This window comes from Equus przewalskii, chromosome 10, assembly GCF_037783145.1.
Source record: "Equus przewalskii isolate Varuska chromosome 10, EquPr2, whole genome shotgun sequence".
Classification (NCBI taxonomy): Eukaryota; Metazoa; Chordata; class Mammalia; order Perissodactyla; family Equidae; genus Equus; species Equus przewalskii.
The window spans coordinates 9,004,801-9,024,936 of NC_091840.1; the positions used below are offsets into that span (position 1 = coordinate 9,004,801).

General features: G+C 49.3%; 1 long non-coding RNA gene across 1 annotated transcript in view; it reads left to right on the forward strand.

Moving 5' to 3' along the window:
* LOC139073847 (uncharacterized) overlaps positions 1-18,433 on the forward strand; it is a 149,132-nt gene extending 130,699 nt beyond the window's left edge. The window contains exon 3 of the long non-coding RNA XR_011522929.1: positions 12,071-18,433. This is a non-coding gene — a long non-coding RNA (uncharacterized lncRNA). The remainder of the gene's footprint in view (positions 1-12,070) is intronic.
* Positions 18,434-20,136: the final 1,703 nt, after the last annotated feature.

A 20,136-nucleotide genomic window follows, 5' to 3' on the forward strand; every position in this document is an offset into this window, starting at 1 on the left:
ACAGCTGATAAATCACCACCTAGTGGGTGTACTTTGTCTAGGTTCCAGCATGAACAGACAGTCTGCCCTTGGCTGCTGTAGGGAAAGGCTCCTCTGCCTTCTCGCCCTTTCTCAGTGGGCTGAGCAGGAGCAAAAATAGATCCCAGGACCTTATTGCTTAGGTTTTCCCAAGGGACCTTCAACTGCCCATTTAGAAACTGGTGGCGTGAGTCCCTTTCCCAATCCACGTAATCACTGGGGTACTGATCTACGTATCTCCTGCCATGTGATTTGTCACCTTCTGGCCATCAAGGAAGAGGCACATAGGAGTGTCAGGTTTTATCCCCAAGTGCAGTATACCAAGGAGGTACTTGACAAGTAGTTGTTGAATATGCAAATTGTCTAATTCTTAGTTTATTTTGCTTTGTAGTCTTCCATGCATTCATTGAAAGGAGGCACGTTGAGATTTAAGGGGGCATCCCTGACAGGGCAATAAACATCTGTTTAGTAACTTTTCCTTGCCCAGCACTGTGCTAAGTGGATTGGGTACAATCCTCGCTCTCATAAAATCAAACTCCCATCTGCCATCCAGACCCAGGATCTCCCTTAAGTCTTTCCAGACAGGTGTTTTCTGCTTGAAACCTTGGCTGATGGAGAATTTGATCTCTCCAGAGGCTACGCACTCCAACCTTGGCAACTCCAATTGTTGGGAAGTTCATTCATTTAGGGAGACTCCATCTTCCTCTGGATACTTCCAAAAGGAGTTGACTTCTGGGACCTGGAAGAACCAAAGAAGACCTTGTGGAGTTGATGAGACTTGAAGAAGAAATGGACGAAGTAGAGAGAGAGAAGAGCTGCAGGCTGTCTGTTGCGTTGGAGACGTGGCTTGGATAGTGTCCCCACAGAAGTCATGTCTACCTAGAACCTCCGGATGTGACCTTATTTAGAAATCAGGTCTTTGCAGATGTAATTAGTTAAGAATCTAATGACAGGTCCTGAGAAGAGAAGGGGAAACAGAGATACAGGGAAGAAGGTGATATGAAGATGGAGGCAGAGACCGGGCTGATATGTCTACAAGCCAAGGAATGCCAAGGATTGCTGAGAACCACCAGAATCTAAAAGAGAGGCATGGAACAGATTTTTCTCTCAGGGCCTTCAGAAGGACCCAGCTCTGCAGACACCTTGACTCTGGACTTCTGGCCTCCTGAACTAAGAGAAAATAAATGTCTGTTGTACTAAGCCACCAGTTTGTGGGAATTTGTTATGGCAGCCCTGACAAACTCATACAACATCCAACTGTGAGGAACAGCATAAGAGTATGGAGGCAGAAATAAACACACTTTGTGGAGGGGCTGGAGGAAATAGACTTGAGGTGAGGGGCCAAGAGGACTGGGCTCCATGTAAGGAAATTGTTCATTTGTTAGGGAGGAGGGTGTGCAGACCAGAAGGCCCCATGGGTGGAGGGCTGTGATGCCAGGCTGAGGTGTGTGTGGAGGAGAGCCCTTTTGCCAATGACAGTCTTCAGAACCAGAAAGGTACCAGCCCTGGGTTCTCTGACTCTGTTTGACCTCTCTCCACTAAATTGTCCCCAGTTCCTGCTTCTCTGTTCATAGAAAGGATCAAACCATCCTTAACCCTCACACCACCCTGCATATAAATGTGTGACTTATGACAAAAATAATTATGAGATGCTTACTATTAGAAAAATTTATAAAAGCCAAGGAAAATATTTAGGATCCGTACCCAGTTATACGTGAATCCTTTATTATTAAATAAGATTTCAGTATTTCTATGATTATTTAGTATTTCATTGTAGGACTATGACAGGGCTACTTTTGAACAGTTCTTTGATGTTTCCAATGTTTCTTTCTTTTGCTGTGAAATGAGGCTTTGATGACAATCCTGGTAGCAACAACTTTATTTGCATCTGTACTATTTTCCTGGGGCTGCTGTGACAAATTACCAACCGCTTGGTCGTTTAAAACAACAAAACTTATTGTCTTACAGTTTGGGAGACCATAAGTCTGAAATGAGTCTTATGGGACTAAAACCAAATTGTCAGCAGGGCTGGTTCCTTCTGGAGGCTTGACGGGAGAATGGCTTCTGGAGAACTGTTGGCATCCCTCATCTTGTAGCTGCATCGCTCCAGCCTCTACCTTCGCGGTCACATCACATCCTCCTCTCTGTAATCAAATCTCCCTCTGCCTCCCTCTTATAAGGACACCTGTAATTGCATTTAGGGCCCATCTGGATAATCCAGGATAATCTCCCCATTTTAAAATCCTTAACTTAATCCCATCTGCCAAGTCCCTTTTACACATAAGGTAACATTTACAGGTTCCAGGGACTAGGACGTGACTATCTTTTTTCGCTTGAGGGTGTCATTATTGAGCCTATCACCATATTCATGACTAGTTTCTCACAATAAGTTCTTGTGAGTGGAAATAAAGGTTTGAAAGGGCAGTACTAACATTGTGTGAAATGTTTGGAGAAAGTACTCAGGGTTAAGTAGACTGAACCGGCGTCTTTTTGCTCCTGTGCCTTTAAGAGCCCTTCTTAGCGCTCCTCCAAGTCAGATGGATAGGGGGCTGTAGACTGAAATCCCCATTACAGGAATCATTTAAAGTTAGCCTCTAGGAAGCTTGAGGCTAATGAGATAATTCCCATTAGGAGAGGAAGGAAGTGAAGGTGGCCTGACATCCTTTCTGCCTCTAATTTATATGATTCACTGAAACCTCCCCCTCTTGCCCCTGGGGCCCCCCTCCTTCGGCTGCCCCTTTGAATTCTGGTTCCACTGTCCACCCTCCTTCTGCCAGCCAGCGCTCTAGTTTCCAGCAAGTCCCAGCATGCTGAGGAACCTGGGAAGGTTGCCTTCCGCCCAGACGAGGCATTCGGGCCCTTTTCTTGGCAGCCGCACCAGAGAATCTGTTCTTCGCCTCTTCTTTCTCTTTTCCCAGAGCCTCACCCAGCTCCGTGCCACCCCCACCCCTGCCCGACCGAAATGGGGACTGGTGTCTATGGGACCAAAGAAAAGAGAAAAAGCCTTCCACAGAACACAGGCAGCCTCCTGGGGACCTAGGGGCCAAGGCTGCCAAGATTTTGTTTGCTCCCCGCCTCCCCGGACTTTGAGAGGAAAGGGAGAGAGAGAGAGAAAAAAGGGAGAGAGGGAGAGCGGACAAGAGAGATCCTGCGCTTCCTGTTTTCTCTGCTGCCTACACTTCTGGTCAGAGCTTTCTCTGCAAACATGAAAATCCAGTTTGGGTCTTTAATTGGAAAAGTGTGAAGTAACCCAAGGTTCAGGGTTTTTGAAGTTCAGATCAAACCTTGGAAACACAGTGGGGGCTGCAGAGAGAGAAGAGTACAGAGAGGGGGACCCGATCCCAGGGCCTGCATGTTGCTGTCAGAGGTGCCCATCTCGTTTCTTAGACACCCGCTCACTCTTCTGGGACCTGCTGGGGACAATTCTAGCCACCCTCCACCCCCTGCCCAGGAAGGGCTCCTGGCACCCAGAGGGAGGTGTGGCTCTTTCTTGCCCCTGGTTTACTTCTTTTCCTCCTCTCATCCTCCCCGAGGGAGGCCATATGGTGGAGAGTTCCAAGGCAGGGCCAAGGGCCAGAGCCGCGCTGGCCCCGGGGACAGTCCAGCAGCCCTGATGTGCAGTGTGGGTGGCCTGTCCTGTGAACTTGCTGCCTGACCTCCCAGGGCCTCTGAGAGCCCAGCTGCAACCTTGGGTAACAGCCTGGCCCCCTTGCAACCAGGGGGTGCTAAGGCCTAGCTCCCCTCGTCACCTTGGCACCCGTGCCACCAGAGCCCCCCCAGGCATCCTTTCCCTTGGAGTTGACCTAACCTGGTTCTTCAGGCTGTGGTGTCTCTACTGAGAGTGAGACAGAGAAGACAGGCGAACCAGGGGTAGAGAGGACACGAGTTAGAAGAAAGAGGAGGAAGGAAGGATGTAAGAGTCGAAGGCAGAGGACATCTGGGCATTTCAGTGTTAAATGACAGCAAAGCTGCAACTGCACTTCGCCTCGGCTGTGTTGGAATCAAGAGCGCAGCCCTGTTCCGTCGGAGGCTGAGCTGCCTCCTTCACGGTGGGGCTCCTTCAGGACTGGGCGTTATCTCACCCGCTCCTGACTCCCGGCTCCATCGCCTCCTCCCTGCACATGGAATGCTCAGACATTTTAGGGGCGGTTGAGGGGATGTGGAAGGAGTTGAGGATGCTAGGAACAGCTTTACTGAGGAAAGAAGAAAAGCAAGGAAGAATGGAAGATGGTCTGGAGTTTTTGTACACCTCTTTCGTATGGTCTGTAGCAGGAAAATGATCAAGGCGGTGACTTCCTGTCCTTCCTTCCTTGGACATGGGCTGCCTGTATGTTTTCGCAGAGAGCGTGCTGTAGGGAAGTGCGTTAGTAATGACAAATACTACTTATTGAGTCTTTAGTATTTAGCTCGGTCCTCACAATGACCCTACGAAGGAGTAGGTTGTTATTCCTGTGTTACAGATGGGTTAAAGAGAATCGAGGTCACCTGCCCACGTTCCGGGATTTGATCCTTGGTCTGACTCCATATCCCAAGCTGAGGTGTCCCCAGTGAGGGGTGATCCCTGAAGTGTTTCCCTTTGGAAGGAATGAGTGTCCATGCCTCACGTCCCTCCCATACTTGTGAGATATCTAGCCTATGTTGCTAAGGATTCATTCATTCATTCATTCATTCATTCATTCATGTGCCTCTTCAAGGCCAGGCACTAAGCTAGACACTCTGAATGCAAAGAAGAAAGACATGGCTGCTGCAGCCAGCCTCCAGCGACTGGTGACAGACCCACATGGACTGAGGAACATTCTGGAGGCCTTGAAGCCTGCCAGCACCCACAGTCCTCGAGTGCACGTGCTCTGTCTCTCTCATGTCGATGAGCAGTCCTGGGTGTTCCAGATCCAGACAACTCAGAAGTCCCACTGTGTCCTCACTGCAGGCCCATCGCTGGCCTTCAAACATCTTCGTAGAGAGTAGAGCCCAACAAGGGACGTCAGGGACTGGATGAGGGGAACCTGTCAGTATGTCCCTCCTGAGGGGAGTGTTATAAATGCCTTCCTCTCTTGTCCCCTCCCTGGCATGGTTCACAGGAGAGAGGAGCTCCTGCTTGGTCTCCCAGTAGGGCTCTCTCTGTCCCCTGATGCCCATTGTTGCAGCAGGGCCCAGACCCTCTCTGGCCCAGTCCCCCATCTGCTATTGTTAAATGGGCCATCTGAAGAAAGAGAGGAGAAGGGCCTTGGGATTGGCCGCTGGGTGGCCCCTGAGGGACATATTGCATGATAAGGAGAGCATGGAGGGCATCTGGGACTGGGGTCCCTATTATCTTTAAAGTCTATCTTGAGGAACAGTCCCCTGCGGATAAACAGGGATCCAGGTCGGCTGGTTCGGAAGGGTCTTTGATCCACCTAGAAGTTAATGCTTTTCAATGGAGAACCACAAAGCAGCCCCACCCAGGGCAGCGGAGATAACAGGCTGGTGCAATCGCAAACCACGGGCCTCTTGATAATGCCGGGTTTTATTGAGGTCTGGTTTTTGCCCAATGGGAACACATCCGGCGAACATCAAAGGGAGCAGGCGTCACCTTGTGCAAAGAATCCTGGGCCCTCAGGTGTGTGTGTGTTGGGAAGGGTGCGTGTGTGGCTGTGTGTGCACAAGGCTGCCCGTTGGCAATTACCTTTCTATAGATCAGAGGCCACCAGCCCTGGAGGGGCCTTGACAAGTCATGAACTCCATTCCCTTGTTCTGGCTGGTCCAGCTCCTACGATGTCGCTGCAGATGGCAATTTAACATCTTAGGTGTCAGGGTTGCTCTGTGTCATTTTGTCCTTGACTGTGTCACAAAGGCAGTTGGTATAGGAAGTTTAAGGGAGAGAGGAGGTGGTGCTCAGAGAAGACAAAGCCTGAAAGCTTATCATTTGGGTGTCTCAGACGGGCTCCTTTGTGGTCTTTTGGAGTTTTTTGCGTTACGTGAAACAAATGTAAGGGATGTGCGTGTATCTCTCACCTATAAGAGTGGAAGGGGGGGGCGTGAGGAGGGATGGAAGATAGAGGGGAAATGTCAGGTCACATCCTTGCAGGGGGAGAGTTGAGGGATGAACGGTTTGAGTGTGGTCCTGGGGGAAGGGGCGTCCTCCCCGTCTACCCCCAAGAGGTGCCTCTTGGCTTCCTCGTATTTCATCTGGTCAGTCAGCTTGCTGGACATCATGTATTGGTCTCTGGGGACGGGAGCAGAGAAACACCATCATACAAACGGAACATCTGGAAGCTTTTTAAGGTTTATTTTTTACGCATTTGCAGGAGTCAGGACATTTGCACATGAGGTATCCAGGCTGGAGGGAACCCAGGAGTTTTAATGGAGTGGGAGATGTTTGACTCTGTGGGGAAGGGCTGTAATGTAGGGAAGGGCAGGTGGGAGCATTGCAATGACAAGCGCCAGCAGCAAAGTCCTGTACTCTTTGGACTAACTTGTTAGACAGGAACCTGTTAAAAGTCTCTAGGAAGAGAAAAGGGACCTGGTGGGTTCCTGCCTCTTTGGTACTACTGGTACGGAGTGACCGGGTTTCTTCTACCTTGTTGCAGTCAGCTGCATTAGGTGAACTGAAAGAACAAAAGGGAGAACCCTGGGAAGGGAAAGGAGCATGCTGGGAGTAGGCTCCATCCGGCTGAGCCTCAGCCTCCTAGAGACCCACTGCAAGCTGGCTTCTGTATGGGTTACAGACTCATGCCTGGTCCTCACTTTCCCATCTGGGCCAGCCAGGTGGGGCTGAAATAGGAAGGCAACAGGGAGGCTGGTTCCTCCTGGTGCCGCGGTGACTTGGTGTCACTAAGATCGTCTGAGCCCCGTAAGCTTCTCTCTCATCTCTGCTCCTCTATTTTCCTCCCCTCTTGTCCTCCACCTCCTCCCTCTCTTCTCTCCTCCTCACCTCCTCTCCTTCCTCCTCTTCTCCACCTCTCCCCTGCCTCCCACAGTGACATCCTGGACTTAATGATTTGGGCCAAGGGAAACAAGGAGAAGCTTGGCTCAGCCTTGCCGCAGGGGAGGCTGGGAATGAAATAGTGAGGGACAGTCCCGGTCCCAGCAGGAGAGAGCGTTTACACTTGACTTCTTCCTCCTTTCAAGGAGTCGCAGCATCAACGTGTTCAGCTCTCCCTCTTTCTGCGTGGCTGGATTGTCATTTAATTCTTGCCTTCCTTTTTGCTCCAACCCTGTTATGGACCCCCGGCCCCGTTTATTTTCAGGGCTCCATTAAATATATGGGAAATCTCTCCTTGCTCAGAGCGCATCCTTGTGGGAGGATTCTGGTTTCAATGCCTGGGGAGTTGACCAATTGGAAGGAGAATTTACGCTCCCCTTTTCTACATAGGCCCCACTGCAGCATCACTGTCTGCATTGAGGCAGCTCTTTTTGTTGAGTGAGCTAATGTTTATAGCACCTCGTGGCAGCTGGCTCATTGTGTGCTGTGTTTATTAGGGGAGGAAACTGAGGCTTTGTGTGGTTATTCATGGGAGACACTGAAAGGTGTCCACCCTGTTCTGATGGGAAATGAGGTGATGACACAGCCACCAGGAATTCCACCCCATCTGGCAGCTAGGATGTGCGTTCCCATATCTACCCCAGTCATGCTGATTATAGTTCCTGCTTGGGAGCATCTTCCAGTAGGCGGGATTCAGATGCGTTACCACCTTCCCCGGCTTGGTGCAGCCTTTCCTCTGGGCCTGCTGCCCCTTCGCAGTGTGCAGTGGTTGTCAGCATCTGCCGAACTTTGGGCTCACCTGCAGAGCTTTAACTGCCGCCTCGTCCCGCCCGCATACGTTCTGATTTCACCAGGCTGGGATGAGGCCTAGGCATTGGAATTTTTAAAAGCTTTCCAGGTGATTCTAATGTATAGCCAAGGCCAAGAATGAACCACTAGTCAGAGAGTGTTTCTCAACTGGGAGCAATTTTGGTGCCCCCACAGCCCCCAACATATGCCCATGTCTGAGCCATTTTGATGGTCACACTGAGAAGGAGGTGATACTGGCATCTAGTAGGTAGAGGCCAGGGATGCTGCTAAACATCTTACAGTGCACAGGACAGGCCCCCTCAACAAGGAATTATCCAGCTCTAATGTCACGAGTGCCAGAGTTGCGACACCTTGCTCTAGAAGAGTGGTTCTCACACTTGAGTGTGCACCAGAATCACCCGGAGGACTTGTGAAAACAGAGATTGCTGGACTCCACTCCAGGGTTTTCGTTTCACTAAGTCTGGGGTGGGGCCTGAGAATTTTCATTTTGAACAAGTTCCCAGGTGCTGCAGAAGTTGTCACTCCAGGGCTACACTTTGAGACCCATGACTCTAGACTGACTCTGACTCCTGTTTCTCTAGATCTGTGATACCTTGTTTCCACTATGGTTGCTAGAAAACTCTAAAATAACAATGGCTTAATAACTAAGACAGAAGAGCAGTGTCGCTCACATAACAGAGAAAGGCCATCTGAGGCTAGTGTGGCAGTTCTGGAGTTATCAGGGACCCAGGCTGCCATCTTCCTGTTAGATCATCTTAGTGCATGACTCCCATTTTCAATGTCCCTCATAGTCCAAGATGGCTGCTGGAGCACCAGCCATCATGTCCTCATTGAAAGCAGAAGGTAGTAAAAGCAGACAGGTAAAAATTGGGCTCCTTCCAACGCCTTTTGAACAGCCTCCTCAGAAGTCCCACAACATTTTTGCTTATATCTTTTTGCCCAGATCTTAGTCACGTGGCCATAACTAGCTGCAAGGGAGGCTGAGAAACATAGTCTTTTTACTCTGGGCCACAGGGTGCCAGCCAAAAGTCAGAGTTATGTTACTAAGTAGAAAGGTGAGAATAAATATTGGGTAGACAGCTGACAGCTTCTGCCCACATGTGCATGCCTGACCCTTCCTAAAAGTTACCATTTATTTGGCATCTACCATGTGCTTTCCGTGCAGTATCACATTGAATCCTAAAAGCTTTGCAAGACAGATGATAGTGTTATCTCTGTTTTACAGACGATGAGACTGAGGCTGTCAGAGATGAAGCGAGCAGCCCAAGCTGTAGTCACAGATGATGTGAATTGAGAGCCTCCTTCAAGGCCTGGTCTTCTCCCCTCAGTCACTTTACCTCGTCCTTCTGGGCCTGTAGGGTGTCTGGGCCTTTCTAAGCCGAATTCTGGACCCCGCCCCTTCTGAGCAGCTCCATTCCAGTCACTGGAATCCCCTCTGTGCCATCCTCAGGTCTGTGGGGGAAACGGAGATGCCCTGATCGACAAGATGAGTTTCTTTTGCTGTTTAAAAGTCCAACAAACTAGTGGCTTAAAACAACACAAGTTTATTCTCCTACATTCTGGAGGCCGGTTTCACTGGGCTAAAGTTAAGCTTTCCACAGGGCTGGTTCCTTCTGGAAGCTCTAGGAAAGAATCCATTTTCTGGCCCTTTCCAGCTTCTGGAGGCCACCTGCTTGCTTTGCCTCATGATTCCTTCCTTGAATCGCTCCTGCCTCTTGCTTCCGTGATCACATGTCCTGCTCCCTCTTCTGTGAGATCTCTCTCTGCCTTCCTCTTCTAAGGATGTTCATGATAACGTTTGGGGCATGCGCGGATAATCCAGGATAACCTCTGCATCTCAAGATCATTAACTTCCTCACGTCTGCACAGTCCCTTTGGCTACAGAAGGTGACATTCACAGGTTGCAGGATTAGGATGTGAGTTTCTTGGGGGCTAATATTCAGCCGGCCACAGAGGCTCTCTTGCTAATGCTCTTCCTTTCCTCATCCCCAGTTTTTCTTCTGTGGGCTGTTCCACACCTATATAGAGGATACATACATTTCACTTTTGTCCTGGGAGCTTTCAAAGAGGCCAGAGGTAGGGTCTGAAGGCAGGGCAGTGTATCAGAAGGCTTGTCTGTCTAATCAACTCCCAGTGGCCATAGCAACAGGCATGAAAACATTCAAGTGGGAAAGGTTGGGGGACAGGATTCATGCCCTAGAGGTGGCAGAGCGACCTAACCTAGGAATAATGCACGGGGGAGAGGTGTACACAGCAGAGTTGCTGGTCCCACCCACAGGCAGCTTCACGAAGTCCGTGGGCTGTGGGTTTCCAGGTATTCTTTCACATCCCTGGGTGCCGGCTAGTCCGCTGCCCCCATTGCCTTTCTCTAGGCTAATAGAGGGGTGTCGTTGGCCAAATGCAAATGCTACACCTAGAGGAGTTTGATGGGGGGAGGGAGGGAGTGTCAGGCCCTGCGGAGGCTGCTTGTGTCCTGACCTCATTTTCCTTCCCTGTGTTGATTCCCTCATCTCCCCTCAACCCCCGTTGGCTGGGTGTGCGGTGCTGGGGATGAGTCTGGGATGTTGTATGTTTTGCTTTTTATTTTATTTTGCAAGTGCCTCCCAACATTCCCCTCTGTGTTTAGTGTCCCACTGCCAAGTGCATGCGGTTGCTGGGCAACAAGAAGGAAGTCCCTGTGTGATTCACCCGGCTGCTGCCAATTAATTTGCTAGCTGCGTGCATCTCCCGGAGGAGGGAGCAGGCTTCTGGCCCTCTCTGAGATGGCCTAGAGGGCTGATACCCCGGAGGGGAGAGGAAACCAGAGAAAGGGTAGCAGAACTTTGGGGTCGTTTGGGGTATTTTCGGGTCCAAATGAAAGAGAGTGTCCTGAGTGCCCAGACAGGACCTGGGTGAAGACTTAGGGTTTCCCTCTTGTCCACCAATCACGGAGCCACCTGGAGCCCCAGAGCACCTCTGGGTCGGCACGTCAGCTGGCTGGCTTTTTCTGGGGAGGCTGCTCTGACATGCAGACTCTCTCTCCTGCCAAAGTTCTCCTGCAGAGGGACGTCTTTAGCCATCTTCTCCCTTCTCAGTCCCCTAGGGCCCTCACTGTGATGTCCTCCCATCGCTGACAGTCAGTACCCTTCTCTCTGGGTTTCGCCGCACACATCCCTGCCAGGGGTTTAGCCAAAGCCGGTAGGAAGGAGCACTCCCTTGCACCAGGCTGAGCTGTGCCCCTCACTGATGTCAGAGCGACAGAAGGGGGCCTGCTGGCTCCAAATGCCTCTGGAATCCTTAGTACATTTCCCTCAGATCCTGCTGTCCTTCTGGCCTGGGGCTTGCTCAGTGTTCCTCTCTACCGTGAGGGTGGAGCTTGCCTGTCTGGTTTATGTCTGTATCCACGGCATCTAATCCGGTAAAGTACTTGTGAGAACACGGATTTGCAGTTGTCCAAGTTACTCCTTGTGGGTTGATAGTGACTTCTGGAATCAGAGACCCAGCGAGCAGCCTCATCAGGAGGCCCAGATTTTCTATGTCTGTGACTAGGCCCTTTGCTTGCATGGCTGGGCCTCTTCAATTTCAAAATGGGGAAGTCCCCTGAGGGCATTTAGTGGCGCTAAATATATTTGTCCCTCAGAAATGAGGGATTGTGTGGGAGTGGTGCAAAGTGAGGAAAATATGGTGAGGCCAAGTCCATCCTCATTGACTTGCAATCAGCATTAGGGAAAGAGAAATGTGTTTTAAGAGTGTCTTCCCACTTCCTCTGAAGGTCCCATCTCCTCTGGCTAATTTCCTAATTAATTGTTAAGGGACTTGTGAAAGCAGGAGAGAAGTTCCGGCTAACGTGAACATTAGCATTAGGGACCGGACCCTTGTCGTCCTGTACTGAGAACATTGGCACCCTCTCTGCCTCAATTTTCCCATCTGTTAAGTGGAGGATCTGACTGCTCTGTGCTCCCTGCCCCATATCTCACAGCCGTAACAGTGACGTGCTGAAAAACAGAATTTTCCACTTTCTCTGGGCTGGCTGTATTCAGTGGTATTTCAAAAAAAAAGAAGTCAGCTTGGGTGTAGTGTAAGATTTGTCTGGAGAGTTCCTGGTGATGATTCAGTGTACAGGGAGTTCCTTGAGACATATAAATAGGCCTTTTTTTTCTTTCTTAAATAAAATACTGCTTTTAGAAGCAGTTTATGTTCTGTTCAGTAGGTAGAACATTATGGACTAAAGACAGTAAAGTGGGCTCCTTGTTGAAAGAGCAGAAACCAGAATCTAACTCTTATGCTGTTTTTGGTCCACAGGCCTAGAAAAGAGGATTGGCACGGGCTGTTCTCCCTCACACACACCTCCCACCGGGAAGCTTGGTGGAGCCAGGTATGCACCAGGAGCCCCTGAAGGACCTGGCTAAGATAGGACCATCTCTTCAGAGGCAAGAACTCTGGATCTGATTGAGAATTCTTATTTTGGAGACTAAGGAAACTTCTGGATTTGAGAAGACATTTGAGGAGAAAGCAAAGACCCTCAGAGACTGAGGAATGGTCTGTGTGTTGACCAGCAGGAGCTGGAGGTGACCTATAGCTGGAGAAGACGCCGTGATCCCAGACCTCGTCCTTTCTCCTGGAAACCATTTCCTCTGCTGCTGCCTGCTCTTAGATTCCCCGCTCCATCCCCGGAACCAAAAGGCTTTCTGCCACACCCTTTCTTGCCCCCTGCCTCCCACGTCTGCCGTGCCTTGGGACTCAGCAATTCTTGTTTGCTCCATTATCTTCTAGCCGGATACAGAGTGAATAGTTAACTACGCTTAGGTCAAATGGGATCTTAATTTTTGTTCCTGCTCCTTCTCAAGAGGCGCGTTTGTGTGTTGCCATGCAAGCAGTCTTGGTACGGGATCCCTTCTCATTTATTTGGGATCTGGCCCCACAGGTTCCGGAGTGATGCAAATCGGTGAAGTTCTTCAGGCTCTCGGATGCTAGGGATGTTGGCAGAGGCTCCGGCAGGGGAGCTGGATCGTGAAGGCTGATGTTCTCCAGTTCAGCTTTCTTTGTTCAGATCTCACACAGGTGGACATCTGGAGGAGCGGAAAACGGACGCCGTTCTTCATTCCAACCGCCTTCCCTTGGCACAGATGCACAGTCAGCTGTGAAGGCCCTCTTCCCTCAGGTGGCCGTTGGGGTCCATGCCAGAACATGGTGCTTTGTTACAGCCTGCCCAGCTACCAGAGTTGGTGGTGTTTATTGAGGACCCCCGCCCTCCAGTGCATGCTGATGACACACACACTTGACAACAAAATACGAGTCCTGTTTGTTCCTTTCACTCTGTGGCCATTATATGTGTGGCTGAAAACACTTCCTAAATATTGATCATAGTTCAACATTGTCCAAGACGCAGAGCCAAAGATGTTTCTACTTTCTATTTCCAAAGTGAATGACTTGCCTTTGTAAAAAAGAATTAAAGCTAGACCTGTCTGTCTTCCCTGTGTTGTAGATGATGTCTTTGTATGACTAGTTAGTGGCTTCAGTGTCTTCTCAGTGGAGCGGTGGGATCCTTCTTGGCATCTCAGATTTACCGCAGAATGAGAGAGGGGAACCTCTGGAGGAGGTCTCCTGCTATGGAAATGTGAGGCTCACTTGCGGGCTATCACCTTCCTCCCTGACCTGCAGACAGACTCGTTGTATTAGCTAGATTCCTTTGGACTTCAAGGAATAGAGACCCACTTGTATCATCTCCATAAATACTGGCTTATTCCAGGTTGCCGTGGAAGTAAGGTAGACAGGAGACCATCCCGGCGGCTACCCAACGAGGCCTTTCCAAGAAGCCCGAGTCATTCGAGATACCCAGTCACCAAAGGTGGTTTCCAGGGATAGCAGGCCTGTAACATCATGGTCGTCTTCATCTCCTACTTAGCAGCAGAATCCACTGTTTCTGATTCTAGAATTCTGCTCTGGTAATGAGCAGAGGGTGTGACCAACTGCCCCAGTTTGCCCAGGGCTGAGGGGTTTCCTGGAACACAGAACCTTCAGTGCTAAACCTGGGACAATTCTGGGCAAACTGGAACAGGTCACGCTACTGGGTGACTCGATGACCCTTCTTCTGCTTCTGCTTGACCTGCTGTAACCGGCCAATGCTTTAGATTGGTTTGGTCAGTCGCCATTCAGAGCTCTTGTGACTGGCCACTTCACTGGCCACTGGGCAGCCTATTGATGGAAGCCATTAGATTGGGTACCAATCTTGACCAAATCAGTTGTTTCCAGGGTGGTAGGGTTGTATGAAATTGAATAAAAACCTAGGTATAAAGAGCCATCGGAGACCACTTCCTTCAGAGGAAAACTGTGGACGGTAGGCATGCCAGGCATTGAAGGTATCAGGGGTTCCTCTCCAATATGATCCTACTTAGAAAGGTGAAGTTAACTTTTATTTTTAAGAATGAAACAGTTCATTAAGAAACAAAAGCTAACACAACCACTGGGAACAGTAGAATTGACTATGACAGTATGTGTGTGTGTGTATCATACACGCATGTACTATGTAGAATAATGAACCAAGAAGAAAATTCTGCATCTTTGCTAGACAGAGACTAAGAGCTAAAATCTTTGGGATGGTGTTGTCTGGAGAGCAAAGGAGTTGGCTAGAGGACTTCCTGAAGTTCCTTTGAACTCTAGGATCCTTTAAAATATCAAAAGCTGTAAATTGGGCCTAAGTGTGTACTTTCTTCTAAAGTCTCCTAGATAACCTTTGAGTTCATCTCAGATAGTCTTGAATGGGACCTCCCAGCTCACTCGTACCTTTCCAGACACTGACTTTATCTGGGATAAAGGAGCGGAACTTGGTGGTGGTAGTGGGGGGTGGAGGAGGGGAAGGTGGTGCCAGCCCAATTTTTGGTGTTCATGACAAGTAAGAACAACCTGAAGGCAAATTACAGGTTCTTTTCAGGTTAGTCAAAGCCAGGCTTTCAGGATTGCATGCCTTCCTGAAGTTGTTGCTTCTTGTCAGGGGATCAGGCCTCCATCTTTCCTGCTGAAAGACAAGTGTGAGCATCTGTGGGGCTGGAACATGAGCTTCCAGCTAATCCCGCTGATCTTGCGTGGTGTGGCCACAGGGAGGTCATTGCATGCCGAGGTGGAGATGAGCATGCAGACATCTGGAAACTACCCTCTCATTACTCATGTGTAAAGATCGAGACCCCTCCCCGCCATGCACCTGGGTCTTTGCCCCTGTTCTGACTCTCACTGCCTTCACTGTCATGGAAGGAAGGCTAGCCCAGCTCTTTGGGTGCCATTTTTCTTTTTAAAAAGATGAACTCATTTCAGATGTTTCCTTCACTTATGTTCCACTTATGGTCTTTGGTTCCAGAAGTCCTGCTATTGTGCCAAAGGCAACAATCTCCTTTTTCTCTCTCTCTCCTTATCTTCTCATCCACATGGAATCCTGGCATCCCGGAGCTTGAAGTGATCTAAAGCATAATTCTTATCTAGATCTCCTCTGACTAATGCAGGAATCCCCTTTCCCACATCCAACAGGGGATAGTCAGCCCTGGGGGAGGCAGCCTTCTTGGCAGAGTGGGAGAGGACTGTGAGAGAAGGTTGAATGGTATTCAACCTGGTGGGAAGCCGTAGAATTTTAAAGAGCAATTCATGGGCTGCCAAGTGACCATGAATGTCAATTTCTTAATGAGATTTTGAGCCAAATGCGTTTTGCCCTCTCTCTGACATGTGTACGTCTCTTACTTCTGGATCCAGGTAGTATATCTTATGCTGATAGAAAGCACAGAATGGGGAGACGAGGAGACCTGCGTTTTTGTCTCAAAAAGCCGCTGATCTTGGTTCCTTCCCTGTAAAATGAGGGAGTCGGGCCGCATGATCCCTGAAGCCTCTTCTAGCTCTGACATCAATAATGCTGTCATATTTGATAGAGTTCAGGACTTAAAGATTTGCTACTTCTGTTCCATAGGAGAATAGTGTATTAGACATTGCCCAAGGTACAATGTAAGGGTATTTCATCCACATGCTGAACATATGCATCTTGCTTCAATTCATCATGAACACAACCTCAAATTAGTGCCCCCCCACCAAGATTTTGTTCAAGCTTTGCTGTGAGATTTTCCCATGACACTGAAACGTGACCCACAGGGAAGTTTTATCCTCTTGCAGTGATCCTGGAAAGCTATGTGTTGATGGAGAAATAGGGGGTTCTAATGGTGAAGTAAGTCCCTCTGCTCAGGAGGGTATGGTTTAAAAGGCATAGGGTGACCTTGGGAATGCCTACTGACCTTGGATGAGACTCCTTCATGCCAGGCTGTTGGGAAGCAGGGCTGGCTCCCCACCCTCCACTTTAGGGAGAGAGCAGATGGAGCAAGACCATCTCTGCCCAGGCCTGAAAAGAGCCCTGAGCAGAGGCGCATCTAGAGACCTGGACTCCAGTCCTGCCTTCCTTTCAGTCGCTCCAAGATCGTGTCACTCAAGCCCGTTCTCTGGGTCTCAGTTTTCTCATCAGTAAAGTGGGAGAGGGAAACGGACGTGGTTGGTCGTGATGATCCTCCTAGGTCCCCGCCTGTGTCAAGTTCCGAGCCTTGCCTGACCAGCTGACGTCTGCTGTTCTTAGACAAGTGGCTTTCTTCCTTTGCCTTCAGCTGCACAAGCCCCCGCAAGGCCGGCCGGGGAAGTCCATTACCAAAGAATACTTCAAAGCTGTTTGCACTTGTTGTCAGTTGCACTGAACATGAGTTTGTTGAGGGAGAAAGCAAATAGACATACAGACTGATGACAGGAGTGGGCAGGGGACTGCTATTTGCCCTGGTGACGAGGAGGGGAAAAAAAAAAAACGTGCCTCCAGTTCTGACCAATAAATAAAAACTAGGAGCTCTGCGTGGCTAAAACCATAGGGGATTTATTAGTTTGCTCAGTGAAAGGCAAATATCAAGTCTTAAGTTGACCCGTCCTGGGACCTGCCTTTTGGCTTTTGTATGCCGTCCGGCGCCGATCACCATGTACTCTGGGTTATCGGGTTCTGTCAAAGGGTTTTTTTTTTTTGAATTGTTTTCCGTCTCCTTCTCCTTTTCTTCCTTCTTTACCCGCGCCCCCCCCCCCCCCCCGCCCCGACACACACACCTTTTACGGTAACTCAGGTCTGGATTCTGGAGAAGTGGGGAGAGCAGGATGTGGAAGACATGTTGTCCTGTTCATAAAACTGCCCGTAATCAGGGCTCTGGCTGCCCGGGAACTGTCTGTGCCCCCCGTGTGGTGGTCCTTGTGCGTCCCCTCCATCCTCTGCCCTGAACTCTTAAAGTTAGGTCCTAGGCGCTTGGGCAAGAGGCCTTTCCTCTCATTAAACTTAAAATGAGCATAGTCACAAGCATTGGAGAAACATAGAGATGCCCTGTTTCTAAATTGCATCCTTTCCTTTGTCTGTGACTGTTCAGAGCTGACAGTGACGGATGATTTCAGTCCTGTGTGCTGAAAGATGAGCTTCTAAAGGTGGAGCTGTAAGTGCTATTTAGGGTCTGACCAGGGCTTGTAACTCTCCGTAGAGTGAAATATCGGGACTCGAGGGGCTGGACAGCCACCCAGTCTATCGAGTTTCCAAGTATGAGCTGCAGTGAAACTAAACTAGATGGAACATCCTTTACCCTTCGCCTTAAACATCCTCAGTGCAAGCCAGTCTATTCTAAAGCAGTGTAGGTCTGGGTGCTCAGGTCTCGTGGGTGGTGCTTGCTAATATCCTCCCACTGTGGGGCACAGGACCCCTGAGCACAGTGCTCCATGTCAGACCCAAAATGCTCTTCTCCAGGTCCACCCTGGTAACTGTCCGCGGAGGGTGCACCTTACTACCCTGCTCAGGATGTTACAGTTCTGTGACACTACTCATGCAGCCCAAAGCTGGGAATGTTCTGGAACTGCTTAATTAGGAAAGTTGTTTTCACACTCCAGTGGTGATTTTTGATTGAACTCAGCATGATTTTTAATCCTCTGGCAATTCTTCCTGGATGAGGTTATTTTTTAAAAGATTGATGTTGGGCACCTAGGCTACTGGAATCCTGATAATCCTTCAAGGCTCATCTCAAATGCTCCCCTCTCTAGGAAGCCTTCCTGGATTTCTCCTTCCCTCTCAACCAGTTGTGACATCCCCCTCACGTATCCTTTTAAAGTATCTGACATTGGATAGGTACTCAGAAAATGCTGAGCCCTCTGTCCTTGACCATAGCACTTTCCATACGTCAGTTCTGTGTTTATACAGAACATGTTTTAACTACCTGCTTCTCCCTGACTCTCCCCCACCAAATCCTATAAAAGCAGGAACTGGGTCATTCTTTATGTATTGAAATTTATTCCTGGAATGCCCACTAATATTCAGGACCATGTGGCAGGGACTGTGATTGACATTTAATCCTCCGAAAACAGAGATGTACAGAGATCCAACACTTGGACCAAGCCTCACAGGTGAAAGTTAGGATTCAAAACCAAGGTTGTTGAGGACCTCAAGTTCAGAGCTGCTGGGCTGCTGCATGCAGGCTTTGATGCGGTAAATGTACAAGGAAGATGTTGAGTTGGCTTTTCCGATTAATGATCTGTTTCTGTGTGTAATGCCAAACTTGCCTGTATTGTTTGCTCACTATTAGTCAATAAAGTGTTTACTAATCAATAAAGTGTTTTCTAAACAGCGGAGAAAAACGTACTTGTTACTTGATTGCTTGGTTTCCCTGTAAAAGCTCTTTTTGAAATAGAATGTGTCTGGTTTGCGCAAGTTATCTGAGAGCTAGGTTCATTTTTAAGGGGGGAACGAGAAATTTAAACTCCAAAGTTTGGGTTAAAATTTCTAAAGAATTTCAGAGTATCTGATAGAGAGAAATACAGAAGAAGAGCACAATAACACATGTAAGATGTTCCCTGTCCTCAGGATCTTACAGTCCAGTTGGACAAGACCGGCACGTGTCAAACCATCCATCTCATTGGCCCAGTGAACTCATGGCTGGTATTACTGGAGAGCCTGGGTGGATGATGCCGTCTGCTCTTCCCCCAAACATGGACATTTCCTGCAAGTCACAGGCAGAGAAGTTGGATGGCGATGGGCAGACCCCCTGCTGCAGGTAAGGTCTGAGGCTCACGGGCTTACTTCCTTGGCACAGAAGGCAGAGGTGGCAGAGGTGCTGCTCGAGAGCAAGCAGGCCCAGGAGAGAAGAGTCTGTTCCCGCTGCATCTGATGAACTACTCCTTCCATGGAGAGGAGCCTAGAAAGGAGGAGAGAGGAGGGCAGAAGGGTAGGCAGAAGTTTCACCTTTTGGGGGAAGAGGAGAAGAACTCAAAGATCACCCCCTCTTCTTCCTTGTGAAAAGAAGTAAAATCAGAGTTTGGACAAAGTGGATGTCATCTGTGGGCAACGGTCACCAGGACATTGGACAGTTGATAAGACATTCAGCCAAGAAGAATCAGGCAGTTCAGGAAATAATACAGTCCAATGTTTTACAGGGCTTTACAGTTTTAAAGCTCTTTTTGCAAAGCTTCTCATTGGAATCTCACGACGGCTGTGTGAGAAGGTGCTGAGACCTCGTCGTTGCAGATGAGGAAAGTAAGCTGGGGGGAGTTCAGTGACCTGCCATAGAGCATGTCCTGTAAGGGCCCTGCCCTTTGTGCAGTGTTATGGTTTCTCTGTGGTCATTTCAGGAGAGACCAGAAGTGTAAACCGTATTAGTCACAGCAGGCTGCTGTAACAAAACACCCCCAAATCCCATTGTTCGGCCTAATGAGTTTTTTCTCATTTGCACTTCAGTGGAACATGAGTTGGGATGGGGTGGGGAAGGGGAGAAGGCTCTTTTTCGTGCAGAAATTTAGGGACTCAGGCTCCTATTTTAGGATAGCACCACCTGCAGAGAGAGGCAGGATGGAGCAGCGGTGAAGAGCAGCAGCCTGCCTAGGCCTGAATCACTCTGCTGACCTCCAGCAATGAGCCCTCGAGATAGTATCATAGCCTCTCCGTGCCTCAATTTCCTCGTCTTCAAACAGCTTCACAGGGTGGTTAGCAGGTTTAAATGAATGATTGCACTTCGAACAGTGCTAGGACCACAGCACTCAGTAAATGTGGGATCTTAGCTCTGTACCTGAACCTGGAGCCATATGGGCCCGTGGTCTGCCATGACTCTTGGCTCAACGTCTCTGAGCCTGGGTGGGAAGAGGAGTCTTCAGATGTGAGCTCTGCCAGTGCATCTTTATTTCCCCGATGTGACATGGCATCACTGATTCTCTCTGGCTTTGGACGAGCTCCATGGGTTGTTTGGTTTGGTATTGGGGAGGGAGCCGAGTTGCCAGCCAAGAGGATAGATACTGATGATGTCTGGACACCAGCCCTCAGAACAGTGGTTCTCCTTCCTGGGGATTCT